Consider the following 10,876-nt stretch of genomic DNA (forward strand, 5'->3'; position numbering starts at 1 on the left):
AGCGCCGCACCCAGCCCTCGCAGGGAGCGCAGACCTGCCAGAAGCATTTACTGGGTGAGATGCTCCCTGGCAAGCACCAAGAAGGCAGCTCATGGGCATCTAAGCTAACGCTGCGAGTGCCGCCGGCCAGGAGAAAGCAGAGCCCAGGCTGGCTCGGGCAGCAAACCAGTCTGCTGGAGCCCGAGAGCCGCGGGCCTGAGCGAGCGGCCGGTTCTTATACCGCCGGTCGGCTACGGCAGACTCTGAAGAGTCACCTTCCGTCTTACCTGGCGGGCAATGCCAGAGTGAGCTCGAGACTCAGCCCTAAGTTAACACCTGTCGCCGCGGTGCCCGACCATCACGGGTGAAGACGCCTACGAGAGCGTGTGGCGCTGGCTAGACGCCCTGACGCCCACCAGCGCGGGGCAGTTCCCGCGCGGGCGCAGACGCCGGGCTGATGGGGCTGGACAGACGGAACTTGCGGCCCACGAACGGGCAGGTCCTCCCGCCGGCCTGTCGCTGCAGGGGGGCGTCTTCTGGGAAGGCTGGCCCCGCCTGCACCCCACTTCCAGGCACAGGGCAGGGCGCTCCCCCAAGGACCGGACTCTTTCTGCAGGTTCAGCCTGGCCACCCAAAGGGAGCACATTTCTCTCCCCACTGGGAAGGTGAGTGTGTACAAAACGCAAGCTGCTCCCACAAACAGAGATGGTGAGGTGCGCCCAGAGGGCGTCCCCAGGCAGTCCGAGCTGTAACTGGAACTAACCAAGCGCTGCAATTTCTCCCTTCTTTGCATATTCATCAACTTGTTCAATTAATTTAAAGTGGGGGAAAGAAAAACTTACCCTACTTTGCATTCTAAATGTCGGAGATGTTTTCAAGCTCAGTTCTCCAAGTCGCCAAGTCCCAGGGCTCCTGCTGGGAGGGGCTCGTCAGGGAAGCTGGGAGCCCCGCAGGCGCCAGGACAAAGCCTTGATGCTCTGATCATGGATCAAGAGCACCTCCAAAGGGTTTGCTCAAAGGAGAACGAAAAATAAGGAGGGACTTGGTGCACTAGCTTCAGAAATAAATGGCCTGGGAAAGCTGCTAAGCTTCTCGGAAAGGTGCTCTTTCATAGTTATTAGATTTTTTAGATTTTATGCACCAACTACAATTCAAACAAGAGACTCTCAAGCACAGGAGCCGCGCTAAAGTCGTAGTTTGTGGGGACAGGTCTTCAGTTATACCACTGTAAGGTACAGCACCAGCCCTAAGGAGGGCTTGGGGTGAGAGCCCTCGGGGCGACTTGGCTGTATGGAGTTCAGGGTACATGGGGGCCTCACAGCGCTCGTTTAGGAAAGAAATGTCAAAGTTGAGCAAACCGCTTTAAAGAGGAGGGCTGTTTTGGAAAAGGAACAATAGTCCTGCCCCCAGAATTTGGTCGTTTCCAAAATTAGCTTCAAAGGGACTGCGGGGGCTGAACCTGGTAAACTGTGCATGCGTGTGACTGCCCAGGGCGCTGAGACTTCTCAGCTGCTTCTAAGCACCCAGAGGAGGACAGGGGAGCCTGAAGCGGCTGAGGGACAAAAGCACCCCAGATGTTGGCGGGCACAGTCCCAACCCAAGAGGTTTGCATCACAGCAGGGACACTGAAGATGTTGCTGTCTTGGCCAGTAAGCCACGCACAGGGGATTCACCCCTTGTTGGAGTGTTTCTGCATCAAAATTCTCTTTCAAATCAGAGACTATCTTCTTGGGACGCAACTGGGTACAGTAGATAGAGCATTTCTTTTCAAAATTATTGTCTAGTTTTAACTTAAATAGCCCATATTTGCTGGGCATTTATATTTAGAAATGCTGGCAATTTTTTATGTATTTTCCTTCAGAAAATTGCTTTGTTATCATGAGGAAAGCAAAGCAAATAGAATCAACTACTGGACTAAACCAGTGTTTGCTGTCCGTGAATTTCAAAGTGAAACCCACAGACAATAAAACACCTTCCATCCTCCGGCTGCAGCTTGTCTGAAGCTCAAGTGATAATTGAATTTAATGGGCTTTAACGTTTTCTTGGATAATGAGTATTCCATACTCAGAAATAATAATTATGAAGTATATGAAATAATTACTTAAGCTAAGCACAGATTGATTTAATTCCCTTTTGGTTTAAATGAGTATGCCAGTATACATATAAGCCTTTATAAAAAGACTGGCTTTGTGAAAAGGAAATATTTAAAAATAGAATGCTATTATGAATCATAATAAGAAAATTATCAAAATGATTTTGAGAAAAGATTAACTCGATTTTTGTGATGTTTAAATTGTAGTTGGTGTTAAATGGAGTTAAAGATAAAAAATTCATGAAGGTATTTGAGAGGCTTTACTTATTGATGTTTTGTAAGTAGACCTTAGAAAGAAATTTAAGGTAGGCACTAGAATAAAATTTAAAAAGAGTGCCAAACATTTTTATCTTCAAAGGGATGATTATCTAATCTGTGCTTCAATTGTTATCACACTCTGAGCTTCATTTCTATTTTTAAATGCATATAGGCCTATTCATATAAGTTTTTAACCGACTTCTTAAAAACCAAGTCTGTTAAAAGCTGCGTCTTCTTTTCCTCCATGCCCATTAGAGCATATACTCAATATAATAATTTGTAGTCATCTTGATTTTAAGTATTTTCTTCTTCCGCTTCTATTAATACTATTTCGAGTCTAGTAAATGGTTGCTCCTGATTTTACATTAGTGATGGATTTTGCTCTCATCTGGAAACAATTTTAGGGAAAATTTGAGTGCTTCCTCTTCTTTAAATAAATTTAAGTAATTTACAGGAAAAGTCAAAATTTTCTGGTAGTATACTTCCAAATTGCAGAAAAGTTCTGCTTTAGGGTTTTCGTGCAGTATATTTCAGATGTTGAATTGCCTTTTCCACAACTATGTATTGGAGCATTCTGATAGTAATGAGAAGGCACATCCTGTACAAAATTACAGCTGACTCTGGGCATAATAATATCCACAGGATCCTAGAGAATGTTGTAGAGTTCATTATTAAGGATGTGGTAGCCAGCCTAAAAGTTATTGTAGAAAATGTAAATGTGAATGCTAAACCAATCAAGCTTCTAGAAAAAAAATAATAATTTCATATTGTTTGGAGAGAATATCGTGAAGATTGATTGATCATACTTTATTAAAATTAAGCCTTGAAAAATAAATTCACTATGATGCATCCTTATATCCAGAAAACACAAAAACTTTGCAAAGTGATAAGATAATCACAAAGGAAATTATTCAAAAAATCATCCCCTCTGTGCCATTTGTGAAGAAATAAATACAAAGTAAGCCACAGAAATACATTAATTGACACACATCAGTTGGCTACAGGCTACACGTGAATGTTGGGAAGAATAAAGAGCAACAGCAACGTGTGCTTTGGGGAAAGCATCCACCGAGACAATTATTTTAGGAAATGTTTGCAGAGAAAAATGTAAGTCAATGCACATTACCAAAATACAAAGTGTGTTGACTTCTGGGCATATAACCAAACTAAACTGTGCACAAAATGTGCTCCAAACTATTTATAGAAACTTATTTGTGGTATTCAAATATAGAAAAGAAAATATACATCTCCATTATCAACAGACTGCTATGTTGTACTTTTATATAGTATTATAATAATATATGACCATGAGAAATTACAGGCAGTCTCTAAATAAATAGATGTTCAGTGTTCATGGTTAGAATGCTTAATATTGTATTAATTCTACCCACCTAAATCTATAGATTTGTTAATAATTAGTAGTTAATTATTAATAATTAAACATCATTAATAGTGCAGTGAACATTTTGTGGACTCAAATGATTCTAGAATGTTTATGAAAAGGCAAAAAGTAGTCCACAGAGCATTGAAGAGCAAAGTCGTGGGTCGGAGGTCACTTTCTGAGTTCTACTCTGAAGCTACAGTGAACAAGAAAGCCTGGAATATTAGTGAAAGAGCAGATGCACGGACAAATAGGGCAAAGTAGGAAGCCCAGGAACAGATCCAAGCAAGCAAGTCGACCGGAGCTTGGCAGAGGAGCAGAGGCAGTTCAGCTGAGAGAGTACAGTCTCTTCCAGAAGAGTGTGGTATGCTGGAGCTCCATATGCAAAACACATTAATTTTAACGTGCAGCGAGTACTTCTGTGTAAGTTTAAATACGATCGTAGTATAGTCACCGATTCACTTTCTTTTTCTTTTGTTTTCCATGGTACAGCGTATAGCTTATTTAAGTCATGAGAATTCAGACGTATTAAAAGTATAAAAGAATAGATTTTTGTTCAAACATATGCCTTGCAAAAAAAATAATGCAGACATAAATAGAACTCATTAAACCATATTATGTAATCAGAATAGGACAGCATTGCAAACTCCATCTTTGAATATAAATATGGAAACGTGTTACCACATTCTCTTCTCATTGTTTGTCTTTTTTGACCTTCATAAGAGGAAATGACCTTCTGACCACAGCGATCGAAGCTGAAGGCAAGAACCCCTTCCTAAAAGAAGTAAGAAATGGGATATCAACTCTGTAGGATTAATATTCTAAGAAGAGTTCAACAAGCCACATCATTCACCCAAGATCTGCCCTGTTACATTTTTGTGTGAACTAAGAATACTTTGCATGTTTTTTAATCGTTGAAACAAGTCAGAATAACATGAAAATTACATGAAATCCAAATTCGTTTATTTACAAAGAAAGTTTCATTGGAATATAGCCAAGTTCATTCATTTACATTTTGTCTGTGACCAAGTTGAGTAGCTCTGACATTAGAGGTTATGTGTAGGTTTTAAGATTTACTATTTAGTTTTCTACAGAACAAGATTGCTATCCCAAGGCCTAGAACATATTATGACAATATCGACTCAATTTTTACCTCATTGAATGACATAGATAATTTTAAGTTTTTCTCTAAGTCTATTTTATGGTCATGATCTTTAATAATACTCAATAAAAAAGTTTTTTTTTTTTTAGATTTTTGTTTTTGGAAGTTTTATTTTTCATATCCTTACCCTTTTAAAAATAGTGCTTAGTGAGATTAATAGATGCTTCAGGAAAGGGTGTATTTCTTAGTGGAGTAGTCTGGAGAACTCAGAGTTAAACACAGTTATAAAGTTTTTACTCTAGAATATTTCCTTGTTTTTGACATGTCCGTAAATTTTGTGAATATTGTCCGTAAGTTTTCTGCGGAGAATATTGCAATAGCATTCGCAACTTTGTCAATCACAAAGTCTTGTTTGTATGATGCTGTAGTCTCAGGACTCCACCAGATACAAACAGAATAACACAAAAATCTTACCCGAAGTAAAAGTTTTTAACAGTTCAGTCACTTTCCTCCCCCCCTTAATAGAGAAAGATCATATATCTCATTAGTAAAATACTTAGACTCGTGAATATATTGTAACATTGGTTATCCTGATTTGGAGAAGCATCTGATCTGATCATTGACTTGTTTGCTTCCTGCAGTTTAATGACGGATCGGCAAGATCGATCTAATAATTTAACATGCTTAATATACTAATAGGGTGCAATGAAATTTTTTCACTGTCACAAAACACACTTGAAAATAGTCTGTCTACAGGCCCTCCCTGGTGGCACAGCGGGTTAAAGCACAGCACTGAGAATCTAAAGCCGCTTCTGCATGAGTTCGATTCCCACCTGCCCCGGAGGTGACCACGTGGTGTGGCAGACCTCTCCTGACCCGCCCGCTGCTCCCCTCAGCAGTGGACTTCGTCGATCTGCCTGTTCTGCTCCCCACTCTGTCTCTGGTGAAGCCTCTCGCCGCCCTTGAGCCTCTGGCCTGTACCAGAGGCTGTATGCACAAATAAATAAATCTTTAAAAAAAAAAGTCTGTCTACAAAGTCTTAATTTGTATAGAATCCCATGATTGATTTGTGGTTAAACTCCCCTAGTATTTATCGTGGCTGAGGTATACAGAATAGCTGTCTCCATTACTTAAGTGTTGAACTGTTAACCTGTCATCCTTGAAGAGATGTACATCAGAACTTTGCTTTTTCAAACTTTATAACAAAAAATGCATTTAATGCCATCTTCTTTTCTCTCAAAAAGTAAAACTTCCACCTTCTTAATATGTTTCTTCCCTTTGATACGGTCACTTTGTTTGGTAGGAAGTGAGCTCACATTTCCCTCTGCTGAAGGAAGAATCTTTGAATCATGTACAATTTGAGAAAAGCATCACCTTATTCAAAAGATAAATCATATGACATTGTTATGCTGAATGAATAAGAAAGCATGGATTGAGAATAGATTAGATGATTGCATTATAAATACATCAAAGTAAACTGAAATGAAGAGCCCGTGAATGCAGTGAAATTCAACGGTGTGACGTCGCTACCTGAGTCTGCTGGGATCTAATGAAGAAACGCTGATTTTCTATTATAGACTTTCTGGAGGACTGAGAACTCATGTGAGTTCTGTTATATTTCTTAGTCTCCTTCTATTTGGAATAGTATACTGAACTGAATGATTTTGACTACTAAGTTTTGCTTAAAAATTTCTCACCTATCTATTAATTGATTCCATAAGAATAATTGTCCTTTGGACACTTAAATTCTGTATTAGTTTCCTAGGGCAGCCATAAAAATGAACCACAAATTGGGAGGTTCTGAACAAAAGAAATGTGTTGCCTCTCAGTCTGGGAGGCCTAGAGTCAGAAATCAAGGGATCAGCAGCCTGGCAGGTGCCAGGGCAGTGTCTCAGTCCTGGGTTTCTGGCCTCCCGTGAGCTTCTCCATGAGTGCTGGTCTGTGTCTGGGTCCACATTCTCCCCATTTTATAAGTACCTCAGTCCTACCAGACTGGGTCTCATAAATGACCTCTAAAGTGATGACCTCTATAATCTCCAAATTCATTTTCTGCGCTATGGAGGTGTGGGGGTTAGGACTTGTTGTAACTGAATGTGCCCCCCCAAAACTCCTATGTTGAAAACTGGCCTCCAGTGTCATGGCAACTGGAAGTGGGAGCTTTGGTGTGATTAAGAGATGAGAGTGGGATCCTCATGAATAGGATTTGTGCCCTTACAAACAGACCCAGTAGAAGTCCCTTGCCCCTTCTACCCAGGAAAAGATTTCACTTAGGTCATGGGCTGTCTCAGCAGAGCGACCTCCAAAAGTCTACACGTTATTTCTGTTGCTTTATCGGCCACAGGGTCGTCTGTTCTGTCACGTCTGTTCTGTTACAGTAGCTTCCATGGACTAAGACAGTGCTGAGATAACAACCAACGATTCAACCAACCAAACTTTTCCTGCCAAGTAATCCCTTTGTAATTGCCCCTATTTCTGCAGTGGCCATAGGAAATTTGTTCCTTTTTTTTTTTCAATTACCAAGTCAGCGAAGCCTCCAAAGGTCCACACTTGATCTTGCAAATCCTCTGGCCACCCAGGGCATGGGCATTGGCTTCAAATTCTCCCAGTGCTCACCACATGCCAAGTACCCACAGATGGGATGTCTGCTTTGAATAATGAAAAAAGGAATGTACTGTCAGCTTCTTTCATGGAGAAAGTCAAACCCTTCCAAGATGTCCCCCAACCTAACCCCTCCTATGACCCAGGCCAAAGTCTAGCAGAAGGATGAATGACTTGAAATCTTGTCATGGTCAACCTCTGGGCACGTGACTACTTTTACAAAACTCACAGCTCTGCTAGCAATATGATTTCCTGTTGGGTCAGGAACTCAGAGTATCACCTTCCTCTCTGGGAAAAACTTGCAACAAGAGAATTTGATGTTGTCTGAGGAAATCGGCCGTTTTTTTTTGTTGTTGTTGTTTCCTGTGCCTCCAAAAAACAACGCTAATGGGACTTATGAAAGCACAAGTGGCTGTTGACAACCTGAATCTCCTGGCTTTTGAATAGAGCTGACCCTGTCATTGAAATCAAGCTATTATTCCATTTCACATTTTATAAAATAGCATGCACAAACATAGTGAGGGTGTTGTTACTAAAAAGCAAATGCCCCCTCCCCATCCCATGCCCAAATATATACAAGTGTGTTGTTATTAAAAGTTGAAAGATATTTTCTCTCAGTGATGCATTTTAGCATGGCTCATTTCTTCTAATATATGGGAAATATACTTAGTTAAATAATACACAGATGCTTACAATGTCCTAAGCAAAATAATTTCAATTTATCATTTAATAGGCACTTGAAATTTTCTATCAGCCTGGCCTGCCACGTATGAAAAGACATAATTTTTGTATTGAGACATTTGTTCTAAATTTATATAGTATGAAACTGTACATTCACATTAAACATATCAAATTTTCCCCAGGATATCTTTGTAAAATTTCTTCATGATAAAATGTATAGTATACCTGTATTTACTTTCTGTCTGGATAAAACAAAGGAAAAACCTTGCTGTTCTGTAAAGTTTAACAACAACAAAAAATAACCATCAAATGACTGCATGTCAGGTACCAACTAGAGATGAATCCCTTCAGAACACACAGAAATAAAAATAAATGGCATTAAAGTTAAACACTATTGTTGAAAAGAGAACTTAATGAAAACAGTGAATCAAAAATAACATGTCTGGAGGGCAGTAAAGTGTCTAAGATAACTGAAGGCTTGTAACTTTGGCTTATATTATTTCATATATATCATAGAAATGGCACTGACTGTTCTTGGGAAAACAGTAAGTAATACTTAGAAAAATAATATATTTCAGCATAGACAATGTCTAGCTGCAATCAAACATCACATATCTAAATGGTTCTACAATTCAGTAAAACTGATTGCAAATAATTTGAAGCAAGTTGTATCAGACAGAATAATTCACAACTAGAAATCATCTTCACAAAACACCACTTCAAACATAAATTTGGCAAAGTGTAATAAAATATCTACTTAAAATTTTAACTATAGAAAAATCACAAAGTCGAAGTAAACTATCTGACGTTATGTGAAGTGCGTAAATCTTCCATAATTCTCCCATCCATGGAAGAGCACTATTCTGTTCAAACAGCTAAGGCCAATGTCATTCTTTAAGTTGAAAGATTCACGCAACTATAAGCCACCAGGAGAGCCTTAATGCTCCAGATAGAAGATAGATCAAAGAGCCTTAATGCTCATGCTCCTTTTGAGTGCAGACACGCGGAATAGTCCTGGAAAACGACAATCCACAGAGACATAAAGAGGTTCATTTAAGAATTCTGAAGGTCAACAACATACACCATCCGTCTAGTGACAGCTGATGAGGGGTGCCAACTTCGGGAGAAGTCCGATTCCCACCAAGCCCTGTCCTGTCCTCCTTTGACCCCCTCACTTGCGCCCAGAAGTGGGCTTCTTCTTTGACTTCATTATCTGATTATGTTGGTCATTACAACTATCTGGTGTCCTTTAAGATGGACTCTGCGGGAAGGTGCTTGTGCCTTGGGGGAGGTGGGGGTAGGTTCACATCCATCTGAAGACGCAGGAACCTGCACCCCTAAATCAATACCGGGCTGGAAATCATCACTCGGAGACACAGAGGAGACGTTCACAAACACATCCCAGCGGGCGCCCCTTGTGTGTGGAATCGAGGAGCGAAGCAAGGGGGCAGAGACAAACACTAAAATCAGCCCTTGAGAGCTGCTCGGAGACCGCTGGTGTGTGTGTTGGCGGGGGCGGGGAGGCGGGTGGTGGAGGCCTTTGATACGGGGACCTTTGATTCGGGGACTGCTGTGGAGACCACCCTAGTGGGGAAACCTACAGGGTCAGTGAAAATAAAATATAAGATGACAACAGTAAGAGCTGCGCTGGGCTCAAAGCCACGCACAGCCTCTCTGGAGCGGCCTGGGGACCCCGGGCCCTCGCTGGGCAGGAGAGGCGGACCGGGAGCGCCTCCCGAGCGCCTCCCGGGGCTGCCCCTTGCGGGAGCGTCTGGCCCCAGGGCCTGGAAGAGTATGCCAGCGCCCTCCAGGACTCCCGCCTGCTGTTTCCTAGAGGTAGTTCCAGTGGGAAAATTTCTGCCCCGACGCCTGGTGATAAAGTGGGCACTTCCACTCAAAGCCGTTTCATATTATTTACTTAAATCATCCTGAAGCCATAAATGTTCTGTTCTTTAAATCACTAAAAACAAAGAAATGCTTTTGTGGTTGCTTTGGGATCCGAGTGGAGCGGGTGGGCATGGGCTGTGTGGGGGAGGAGGCCTTGTGCTGTTTGTGAGAGCTTGAGGGGGGCGGGGGGCTGGACTCTGGGGCCCACGCCAGAGGCTCCCGGGCCTCTCTCAGGTGTTTCTGGGCCTTGTCCTCTGACTTGGGTCTCGGCTGCAGGCCAGGGCTTGTGAGTAAAGGAGCAACTGAGCCTTTCGAGACCGGGACACAAAAATAAGAAACTGCTTTCTTCTCATTTATTTTCTTCTATGTGTCACAGCACTTTTCCTCCTTGCCTTACTCTAAATCATGTCCATGCAATTTTTTTTCCACTCAAAAGTGGAATGAAATTAAAATTTTGATTTACCATTCCACATTCACACTTCAAGTTGAAGAGAAGGGATCCGCCTGCCTTCTCTCTTTAGGAGTGTGTCCTGCAATTTGTCCGTGATAAATGTGTATGTATAGAATGATAATTAATCAAGGCAGAAAAACCATCTTTATCACAGATTTTGCACGGCCACCACATTGTTATGCTCTATTACTTTTAATATCACCTAAAATTGGAACTCAATCAAACTGTTCTATGATATTTAGAAAATAAACCACATGGAACAGTTAATGTTTGTCAAGGCATCTTGTTGACGTAGCTAGGCGACAGTATTCTTCGCACACCTCTATCGTCTGTGTTCTTCTTGAGGACCAGCGTGCAGTAGCTTCCTTCCGTCTTGCTCTTAGCCTACCGGGAGCGGTGTCTGTGCCCAAACCCCTGGCCTGAGAGAGAAGGCGGAAGCACAAGATG

General features: G+C 41.6%; 1 long non-coding RNA gene across 1 annotated transcript in view; it reads left to right on the forward strand.

Moving 5' to 3' along the window:
• Window positions 1-4,471, forward strand: part of LOC105853816 — a 19,853-nt gene extending 15,382 nt beyond the window's left edge. Inside the window, exon 3 of the long non-coding RNA XR_001145585.1 lies at window positions 4,434-4,471. This is a non-coding gene — a long non-coding RNA (uncharacterized LOC105853816). The remainder of the gene's footprint in view (window positions 1-4,433) is intronic.
• The last annotated feature ends 6,405 nt before the right edge of the window (window positions 4,472-10,876 follow it).

The sequence above is a fragment of the Condylura cristata genome, unplaced genomic scaffold (genome assembly GCF_000260355.1).
Source record: "Condylura cristata isolate star-nosed mole 26May11 unplaced genomic scaffold, ConCri1.0 scaffold00018, whole genome shotgun sequence".
In the NCBI taxonomy this organism is placed as follows: domain Eukaryota; kingdom Metazoa; phylum Chordata; class Mammalia; order Eulipotyphla; family Talpidae; genus Condylura; species Condylura cristata.